This window comes from Pollicipes pollicipes, unplaced genomic scaffold (assembly GCF_011947565.3).
Source record: "Pollicipes pollicipes isolate AB1234 unplaced genomic scaffold, Ppol_2.1 Scaffold_5711;HRSCAF=6758_pilon_pilon_pilon, whole genome shotgun sequence".
NCBI lineage: Eukaryota > Metazoa > Arthropoda > Thecostraca > Pollicipedomorpha > Pollicipedidae > Pollicipes > Pollicipes pollicipes.
The window spans coordinates 84,515-94,737 of NW_023596740.1; positions in this window are offsets into that span (position 1 = coordinate 84,515).

Here is a 10,223-nt window from a genome sequence, read left to right on the forward strand (position 1 = left end):
GGAGGCTGGCCAACGCCATGGGCATCATCACCAGATCAGCGGCGTCACCAGGATCTGGCGGCTGGGGAGGCCAGCCAACGCCCAGATCAGCGGCGTCAACAAGATCTGGCGGCTGAGGAGGCTAGCCAACGCCCTGGGCATCATCACCAGATCAGCGGCGTCATCAGGCTGAAGAGGCCAGCCAGCGCCCTGGGCATCATCACCAGATCAGTGGGGTTAACAGAGTCTGGCGGCTGGGGAGGCCAGCCAACGCTCCGGGCAACCACCGTTAGTGATCAGCGGGGCCAAAGCACTAAAACAATGAGGCTCTCAGGGGACACGCGAGTGCCCGGAGGGGCACGAGGGCACACCCCACCCACTGGTGAAGCCCTTGGCACAGCTTATATCACCGGTGAGCGCATTGCCTGGACCTTGCAAAGCAAAACAGCTGCATGATGAGGGCGAGACGATACGAAAATACTGGCAGAGTTACGTTTTCACGACATTGGCAGTTCAATGACATATTGCACCATTTTGCACCTCACTTGGTCAACATTATCTAAGTTTCATCTTTCGTCGATTGAGGTTCAGAACACATCACTCCAATCGTTGTCCCACCCACTTATCACCGTTCGGCCCAGCCAGCCGGAGCAGAGCATTTCACTGTTTTTCCTCACGCACTCCACAGCGGACCCCTGAGCCTCTTATCGTCACGTTGTCCAGCGCTTGTTCAGCGTCGGACTGATTTGCGGCAGCCGATGTAGCCCTAAAAACGAGCACCAGTCACACAGTGTGTCATCAGCAACTTATCAACCGACGTGCTTCGCCGAGCCAAATTTAAAACCGCTTGCGGTGACTGGTGGGACAAGTTCACACAGCTGAAGGAACTGCGCGTCTGAGCGATATCTTTTCGGGCTGCGGAAGTGGTCGGATCGTCATGTCGGGCTGTTGGATCGATATGATGGGCTGTCGGGTCGGTATCGGCCCCATCGCGACATCGATGCCCAAAAGAACATGGGATGTCTTCAAACGTCACACATCAGTACCATAACGACTTAAGGTAATTCAGTAGGAAATTTCGGGCACATGGTGTGTATGTCTCCGATCCGTGCCTGCGTGACGGCGCACCGCCCAAGGACGCTCGTGTGACCTCCACGCGGACGGATCGGGGCTCTGGCCTGGGCTCGGGCACGCGTCTGTCACCAGGCTGTTGACAGGCGTCGTACCAGCGGTGAGGCGGCAGGCTGATCACTGTTGCGCGTTTGCCGCGTCTGCCTACCAATCTGAAGTAGTTCTCGGAAGATCGGCGCGCTGCCGTCTGAACGATTCCATTTGATCCACAACGCTTACCCAATATCACGCCTCATAAACACGAAAGCTTTCGGCCGCTGCATTACCGACGAAATCAGCAAAGAAGCCTTCCCGGGAACTGATGAATTTTGCTGGCAAACAGAGTAGCTGGCAGAGTGCGAAATAGTCCGTTTTCACTGCACGTTGCATCCGAAAATGGTGGAAGACTAACAACGACTGTTACACATGATAAAAGGCTTGATATGTGTCGCTCATACACCCGTAGTCCGACAGCGTATGCTCGTCGTGGCCCGACACGTCGAGCTGAAGAGGTCTGAGGGCCGCCCGTCTTGTAACGCGCCTCCTCATTGGTCGTCTCGTATTCCGAGCACGATCCGCTTACATCGGTGTCATCAGTGATCTGCTGTCCTAAAGCATTACTGCCGCGCGCGCGCTGCAATCGTTATCAGCTAAGAACAGTCGTTTCTATTTTTGCTCTGGCTAAATTTTCTGGTCTGGTCGCCCTTACTGATAAGCAGACAGACAAGGCGTCACCCAGAGCTTGAAGGGAACGAGGATACTGAGCCATTGTGTTGAGTTAAATACGTAGAGAGTTGCCACATATATCCCTGATTCATTTGGTGCATCACCTCTGACGACGAATGTCCCCGTTACGTAAAAATAATTCTGCTAACGCTTCCCATCAGCGCGGTCCCTGATAATACAATGCCACGCAGATGAAGATGAAGCTCGCAGCAATTGCTATTGCATTATGGTGGTGTTTTTTCCCATGGTAGATGCAAGCAGTGGAAGGATCTCATTTTATCTAAGCTTTTTACATCTTAATTTCTTCCTCCTAACGTGCAAAGTTTTTGCTCGTTCTAAGAAAAATAATGCTGGGAAACTACTTTGCTCTGTTCGATTCTTCTCACATTAGAGGCGTCGTCAAGATGCCATGCTGAGCAATTGTGGCTAACAGTAATATATATATATATATATATATATATATATATATATATATATATATATATCGTAAATCGTTACAAACCGCCTGCGGCAGTTTTCACTTTGAATTGTGCCATACTCATCCCAAAATTGTTAAGTCCTGTGTAAGCCTCTGTTTAACCTTAGCCCATGTGCACTATATATATATATATATATATATATATATATATATATATATATATATATATATATATATATATATTTATATGTCAGGTGCAAGGTTAAGTAGTAAACACGTGATTACAAAATTGTCTATGTGAAGAACTAATGCTGGTAGGTAGCCAGCTGTGCAAACAGGTGAACGTCATCGTACCATCGAGTGGTTTGCAAGGCCTTGGTGTGGCGTGGACTCGGGTCGTTAGTTTAAAGTTAATGCCACTTCGATCAGCTTTCGCGACCCCAGCGTGTCCAGTTGGGATTAGGGTTCGCCACACATGTGCCAATCGGCTAAAACGAAAATCCGCGGGAAGAGCGTAGCATATAACGTCTCTTATAACCCCTGCCTAGGGCTACCATATGGAGGCAAAACAAATCGCATTGTTCGTTTCTGGCTTTTTGAACAGCATGAATATGCACGCTTACGCAAAACATGCTCATTACACGCCAATATATGAGCAGATGATAGCCTGATACGCGACAATGGAGCGCGGTGAAACAATGATCAACTTTGAAATTAGAGTTTAACAACAAGAGACCATGTGGATCCCAGAATATACTAATTGTAGCGCAGCGGTAATCTTCCCCCGAGGCTGAACGTGCAAACGTCTTCCAGGGACGTTGACGCTATCACACCTCACTTATGAGCAGTTGGACTTGCTTTTTGAGCAACGTATAGTTATATACGTTTAGTTGTTTAGCTAAATACTTTTCGAAAGAGTTTTGTAGTCGTTGTGGCAGACACTGACATCTGCCGGTAGGTTTCTTTTTATGCTTTTGGTCGATTCATGTCATCGAAACATTTCGCTTTAGCTGCCGATGTTTCGGACAGTCCTAAGCATGGTACCGTTTGTTAGGCGACAGCACGCGGAATCCTGAATGACCGAAATGCTCAGCCGATGCCCGGGTCATGTTCTTGAAATATGACGTTCGTGGTAATGGTCCAACCCAACCACGTGCTATCTCGTGAAAAGCCTGTCATTTGTTGCCCGCGAGCCTGGCATATAAAGAGGTTGGATTGGTAGACAACATACAAGGTACCTTCAGGATAATAGGTGGGACAAAATGAACATGGAACCAATAGTGATATGTTCAGGAACCAAGTGTACCAGCATTCCATCGGAACCTTCTGCATTTCTTTGGCCCAGTAATCTTTGGAGGGAGGTTGGGGGAGGGGGGGGGGCAAGGGGAGCATTGGAGAGGGTTGGGGGGCAAGGGTAGTTTGCCCCCCCCCCTCCATATTTATTCGAGGAGGGCAAGGGGGGTGTTGGGGAGGGAAGGGGAGCAAGGGAAGCTTACGCCCCCAACATCCATTTAAGCGGGGGGGGGGGGGGGGCAAGGGGAGCGTTGGGAGGGAAGGGGAGGGTTCAAGTCAACGTTGGGAAGCTCGGACCCCGTGAAACAATGCTAAGTGGCGTCACTGCAAGTCACCTCCAACCGATCCTCGAGCGACCTTCCTAAATAACCACTCGTAAGAAAATCGAGCGTGAACCTTACATTTCCTAAAAGCTTAAGACATGGTGTGCAGGAACGAGATATCATCCAAATTCAGACATCAATTGGTGCTGCATCTCACTAGGTTATGTATAACCTAGGTCGGCAAAAATGCATATCTTGTGATGTCACATGCAAAGTAAAGGTGGGTCGTGAACAAGTTCAGTGATTTGAATGCTTCCTATTCGCTCAGTCGTAACCACCAATCGCTCATTAATTCAATAGCCTGAAAGTTTCACAACCAGAAAACACATGGCCATCGCAAAGGAATGTTTCCAGCACACAACCGCAGCTCATTACATCCTGAGAACGACTAGTTTCATCCAACAAGCGGTAGCACAACTGCTGTATTTACTACACTTAACGGATTCCTACGCAGCGCTCTCCTTGAATAAGACGACACATGTAGTCAAGCAACTACGTCGCAACCTCCAGTGTCCAAACTGACTCGACGCAGTCCACTCTAACTCAGGCGAACAGTCTACTTTTGAGTGGCATTCGACCAACGGGTGCAGCGCGACAGTTCACTCAGAAATAGGCCGTTTTTTACGAGCCGACGTCATCTGGGGCGCTTTGACGCAAACCGACGCAGCGACTCGGATGCGTTACACGTTCATCAGTCGCAGCGAGGGGAAATCGATAATGGAATCTCTACATAAATAAGGCTTTGAAGTTAAGAAAAATGAGAATGAATTCATACAAATACGAAGAACGGAATGCGGTACGCGGCACACAGATAATCGCACGCACTTTTTGAAGGCTTCAGCATATGCCTATTGGTTAGCCTCAGAAGCGAAAGGGATCTGGCATCTCTCCGTTGTCGCGGTTATGCACGCGGCCTTTAAAAGCGAGACTGAGCCTCGGAAAGTGTGACGCATGGGAGCGAACGACGACTGGTGTCAGGAGCTGCAGACACTCCACCAGAGCATGCAGCGCAGCACATCGCCTACAGCTGTGACCGGCGCAGTTGGATAACAAATCAAACGCTTGTGGTGTAGGTGGTTCAGGCGTATTACAGTCCACACTACATACGAGTGGCGTCCACTATGTAGGCAGACGACAGGTCATATCTCGCTTATTTCACAGTTCAGATGTGCTCACAGGACTCTCACAGACTCTCGCACTGCTGTCCTCGACTTTTTAAGGGTTCCCCTGCTGTCCTTGTGGCTCTAAAGTTTGGAGTGAGCTTGTTGACTGGCGGCTTGTCGTTTCGTGAAATTCTTTATTTTTAGGTCTTCAGCATTTCGGTGAGCTGCCAAGGCGGTGTCAAATCAGGTGTCCTTCAGTGGCCCCTATTTCGTGTTTTCGCTGATGCCCGGAGCCTCGCGTTGACTGAGAGAGAGGTACGAGCACGTGTACCTGCCAATGTGTGTACATTTCCTAACCATGACAGGTCGCACTCGGAGAATGGCACCCGTACATTTAGTACTGGTCGCACTGTAATAGTTATGTACCCTCCTCCGTGAATAACCCGATAAGAAGAGGCTGAACTGATTGCAGTACACAGACCACGTATTTCAAAAGCTGTCACCCTTTGGTGCTGGGCAATCGTCTGTTGTGAATTGCACTCACTTGGAAGGACTTACTGAACTCCAAGAGTTGCTATCCATTTGAAATTCGAATCACACACAGTATCCGGCAGTTGCGCCAGCTATGTTGAACAACACACACTCGAGTACTAGCGTGGTACCTGGTACAGTACACATGACACGTGTCATCGTGGGACGGAGACGAAGCTTCTTCGCAAATCAGTTGGGGCTGAACAGTGAAAACCGACACAACCTCTCCCAAAATAACCATCAAATGTGGTTTTCTAGGGATTTCGCCCATTCCATTCTTAACATTGGGATAGGGAAGCTGGAGCCCAAGTTGGTTTGACCGCAGACCTCCCGCCCCCAGATGATTAGGAACCTTCTCCCCTATCCCCGGACCTGTGAGAAGGCAGTAAGTGGGACAGAGTTACAGAACTTCGGGTAAGGCCTACAGATAATTTAACAACAGATCACCATCATTGCTTGTTGGTTCTGTTTGCGGGAGATGACCGGGTACCACCGAGCGGAATACTTACCAGCTCTTGCCATGGTCGCGGCGCCGTCACATCCTCCAGCGCGTCACTGTGAGCCGGCAGAAGCCGGGCCAGCCTCACGACGAGTCGCTGGGTACGTGAGGCGGCGGCGGGGCGCTGCAGACCACGGCGGGGCCTCGCAGGTGTCGAATCCCCAGCCTCGGGTCACTGGCCCACCCCTGCGCCGGCCGTCAGCTGGCGGCGGCCGAGCAGCGGTCGCGGCCGCCGTATCGGCCGGTGGTGCAGCCAAACGGCGCATGCGCCCTAGGCGCCAATCGATCAGCGCGTGTTGCCGGCCATTCATCGACCTTACAGCGCGTGCCGGCAGCACATGTTGGGGTACCGCTGGTGGATAGCCGAACTGTTAAAGGAAAAGCGACGACTGCTCCATACTTAGAGCGTTATCCGCCTTCAGGCGGGGTTGAGCGCCCTAAAGCGGGACCAGTCCGTCGAGTAAGACTCTCTCGACTCTTTTGTGAAGCGCTTTGCTCGACTGCAGGGCGAATGTCAAACCGTTTGACCCTCGCGGTGCATTTGAATTAGCCATGGTGCCAGACATCACGCAAGGCGTGCTTCTGAGAATCTCCTGACTGGGTGGCAGGGGCGCTGTGACGGTGTCAGCCGCTTGAGATATTAGCTGACGCCATGCGGACAGCTATGCCAGGGATCGGCGCTGAAATAGAGGGCCGTTGGGGAGGTCGGATCCGTCCTTACAGAACGGCTCAGTTCAGCAGCACTAACCACATCTATCTCCGGCCTTTCCTCCACGAGCGACGTCACGGACCTTGCCGGGGAAGGCAAGGACTAGGGAGGGCCATGACAAAAACTAACGTAACTCTCCTCAAAACTGAAAGTATGTCGGGTTTCGACACTTCCTCCTAGAACTGAAAGTTCGCGTTGCTTTTTTATCAGAGAATAGTAACATCTGCATTCGCGTTTGACGTTACGCGTCACCCATTAACCACATCGAGTATACCATCAAACCTGCACTGAAACAGCCGCCTCGCCGTGTGCAAAACAAGTATAAAACAGCGCGTAAAAGTGACACCATTATGGTACGAAATGAAACATTACAGCCTCTTCATGATGCATTTAAACAGCAGTTGGTCCTGCACGCCACCACTTGCTCGCACTATTGACCGTTGCATGTTCTGAAAATAAGACCTCCCTTCCTTGTTACCGGTGCATGCTCCCCTACTCAAAGCAATTGCAATTCTGCTGACCCAAAAGTCCCCAGTGCAAGTTGTCTCAACCTTGAGGCCTTTTGCAGCCTGATCTCCACAAGCCGCGGGCTGACAGGCTTTTCGTGGACTTTTGTGGCCAGCATGTGGGGTTCTACGGACTTTCAGAAGCGGCAAAATATTATATTGGACAAAACATGCGACGAGATCGACTCGATGTCAGCATGATGAACATGACTTTTACTAAACGCACCAAGTAAAATATGTACACAAGGCACAAAGTACGCACATATGCAGATGCAGATACACACAAGGCACAAAGTACACACAGATACAGATACAGATACACACAAGGCACAAAGTACCGTAATACAGCATGTACCGAATGGACGAAAATGTCTGAACACCGCTCTTGACAATCGCCTTTCACCAAATTAAGGCGGCCGTTTCCATGGGATTGGCGGTCCATAATCGAAAGCGACTGATCAGCAAAACAAGCTGGACAAGGCTTCAGCCAGTTGTCAGGACTGTTCGTCATTTGGTGGACCTTCGAACATTGGGAAAACGTTTTTCATGGCCAGCATTTCAGCATCGAGCTGATTGAATGACCGTGTTTCAGAACCCCTTATCGTTAAGCGGCACTTTTCCGTGCTCCTCCGAAATAGTTCTCACATTGCCCAAGCAGAATGAGATGCACTGATACGTCCTTCCTTGACTGCGGTTACAAGTTCATCAGGGTCAACCCGAGCACTTTGTTTTCTTGCAACAATCAGTAAGTCTACCTGCTCAGAACGCTTCTGCCCACTGGAGGCCCATTGGTTATTGAGGAATACCTGACCGGCGGCGCCCGCACTGACTGCTCACATGCTTCACTGGCCCCTCCGCTCACCAACGGGCGCCACTTATCGCTCGAGAGCTCTTCTGGTCACCTGAATGCTCGTCTGGCTAATCAAGGTCCATCGTCCCGTTCTGCCAGGGCCATTTAGATGTGCACTCATGGCCCTCTGGCCCTCTGGACACTCGGAGGCTCGTTAGCTGCTCAGAGGTCCTTCGGCTGCTCAGAGACCACTCTTACGCCCAAGAGCCCGTTCGGCGGGTAATGGGCTCTTCTGATCGTTTATGTGCCCTCTGGACACCCAAGGCCCTTATTAAAGGTTTACGGCTCTACGTCTTTTCAAAGCCCTTCTGGCGGCTCAGGAGTCCTAGTTATTCAGGGACTGATCTGGCCATGTAAGGGCTCTTCTGGCTGCTGGGCACCCGTGCTGGGCGCCGAGCAGCCTGTTTGGCTGCTGAGTCTCCGGGCCCCGGTGGCATCGCTCTGCTCGGGTATCACTTTCAGAGCTCTCTGCTCAGAGACCACACGTTCTGCTCGGCGTATCGCTCTCAGATCTCTCTACTCGAATAGCCCCACGAGTGCGCGACAGAGAGTGCGCGACAGAGCCGTCTGGAGCTGCTTCAGGTCAGACGTGAGGCTGCCTCAGGAGTGCGCGACAGAGCCGTCCGGAGCTGCTTCAGGTCAGACATGAGGCTGCCTCAGGAGTGCGCGACAGAGCCGTCTGGAGCTGCTTCAGGTCAGACGTGGGGCTGCTTCAGGAGTGCGCGACAGAACCGTCTGGAACTGCTTTAGGTCAGACGTGAGGCTGCCTTACAAGTGGGCGACAGAGCCGTCTGCTACGCCTGTGCATCCCCGATCCCGAGAGCGTAGCGTGTGTGTGTGTCCTTACGATGATCCCAATAAAGCACGTGCGAAAGGAGTGCTGCACACTCCACTCCACCTGGCGGGGTAGTTACGGCGGCAGCGCAGGCATCTGAAGGGCCTCTCGCCTTAACTTCGCGAGGAACGCGCAAATGGCGTACCTGGAGAGAATTGTTATGGGGGTGCCGGGAGATGACTACAGGTATGACTCATCTGCTAAGGATAACTACTAATCGTCAGTCCTGAAGGGTACTTCGGGCCCTCGGAACCTACGGGGGGGGGGGGGGGGGCACTTGCTCCCTGTGCCTCCCCTGCCTGCACCATTGGTCTGGTGGACGTGCGGCGCGCCACCCAGGAAGGTGATGTGAGACCGCCCTACTTGAAACAGCTGGTGCATTCACTGTTAAGGACTGGTGTGCTGTGTCGCGCCCGGTTCACGGAGCGGGTGATCAAGTTGAGCACTGAGGCGCCTGCCTTTGTGACCAGTGCTGCCCACTTAGATGGTGTGGCTCTAAGTAAGAGAGCGCTTCGTGGGCGGGCAGTGACTCACACAACGGGGCCAATGTAGCACGCTGGTAACTGGACTGTCTGTTTCGCGTGGCGCCATGTCGTGTTCGCCTTGACGCATAATGCTTGAAATATGTGTCATTAATTGTTTTTGTTGTTTTGGATTGGAGCCCTTTCGACCAGAAATGAACATTTCAGAGCCATGGGATGAATGAAAGTGACTAATGGTGGGGCAATCTTGGATGCGCCTGGTGGGCCAACCGCCGAGCTCTAACCCGTGCATGTGCTCTGGGTACCCGGGCGGGGTTCCCCTTCCCACGGGGCTCTCGGCTCACTCGTAGCTGACGCATGCAGCCTGCCCCGGACAAGCGGTGTGTGGCGGGGTTTGCAGGATGAGACAATATAGAGGACAAGAGGGACGGATGCGTCATTGTTGCTTGTTGTTTGGATAGGAGCCCTTTCGACCAGAAGTTATCATTTCAGGGCTACGAGACAAAGGAAAATGGTCAACGGCGGGACAGACTTGCATGCGTCTGGGGAAACGAACCGCCGAGCTTTAACCAGCGCATGTGCGCTTGGTACCCGGTCGGGGTCCCCTTCCCCACGGAGCTCTCGGCCCAGTCGTGGCTGACGCACGCAGCCAGCCCCGGACAAGCGGGGTGCCCGAGGATGCAAGATGAAGCAAGATAGAGAATAAGAGGGACGGATGGACGTGTCATTGATGTGTGAAAATAAACCATAGCTGCCATACCATACATCATATAGTTACATGTTCAGCCATTGAAGCCTTGGAAACGTTCATGTGTTTGAATTCGGGTTTAGGTGCAAACCAGATCCAGCCATTTTCCAT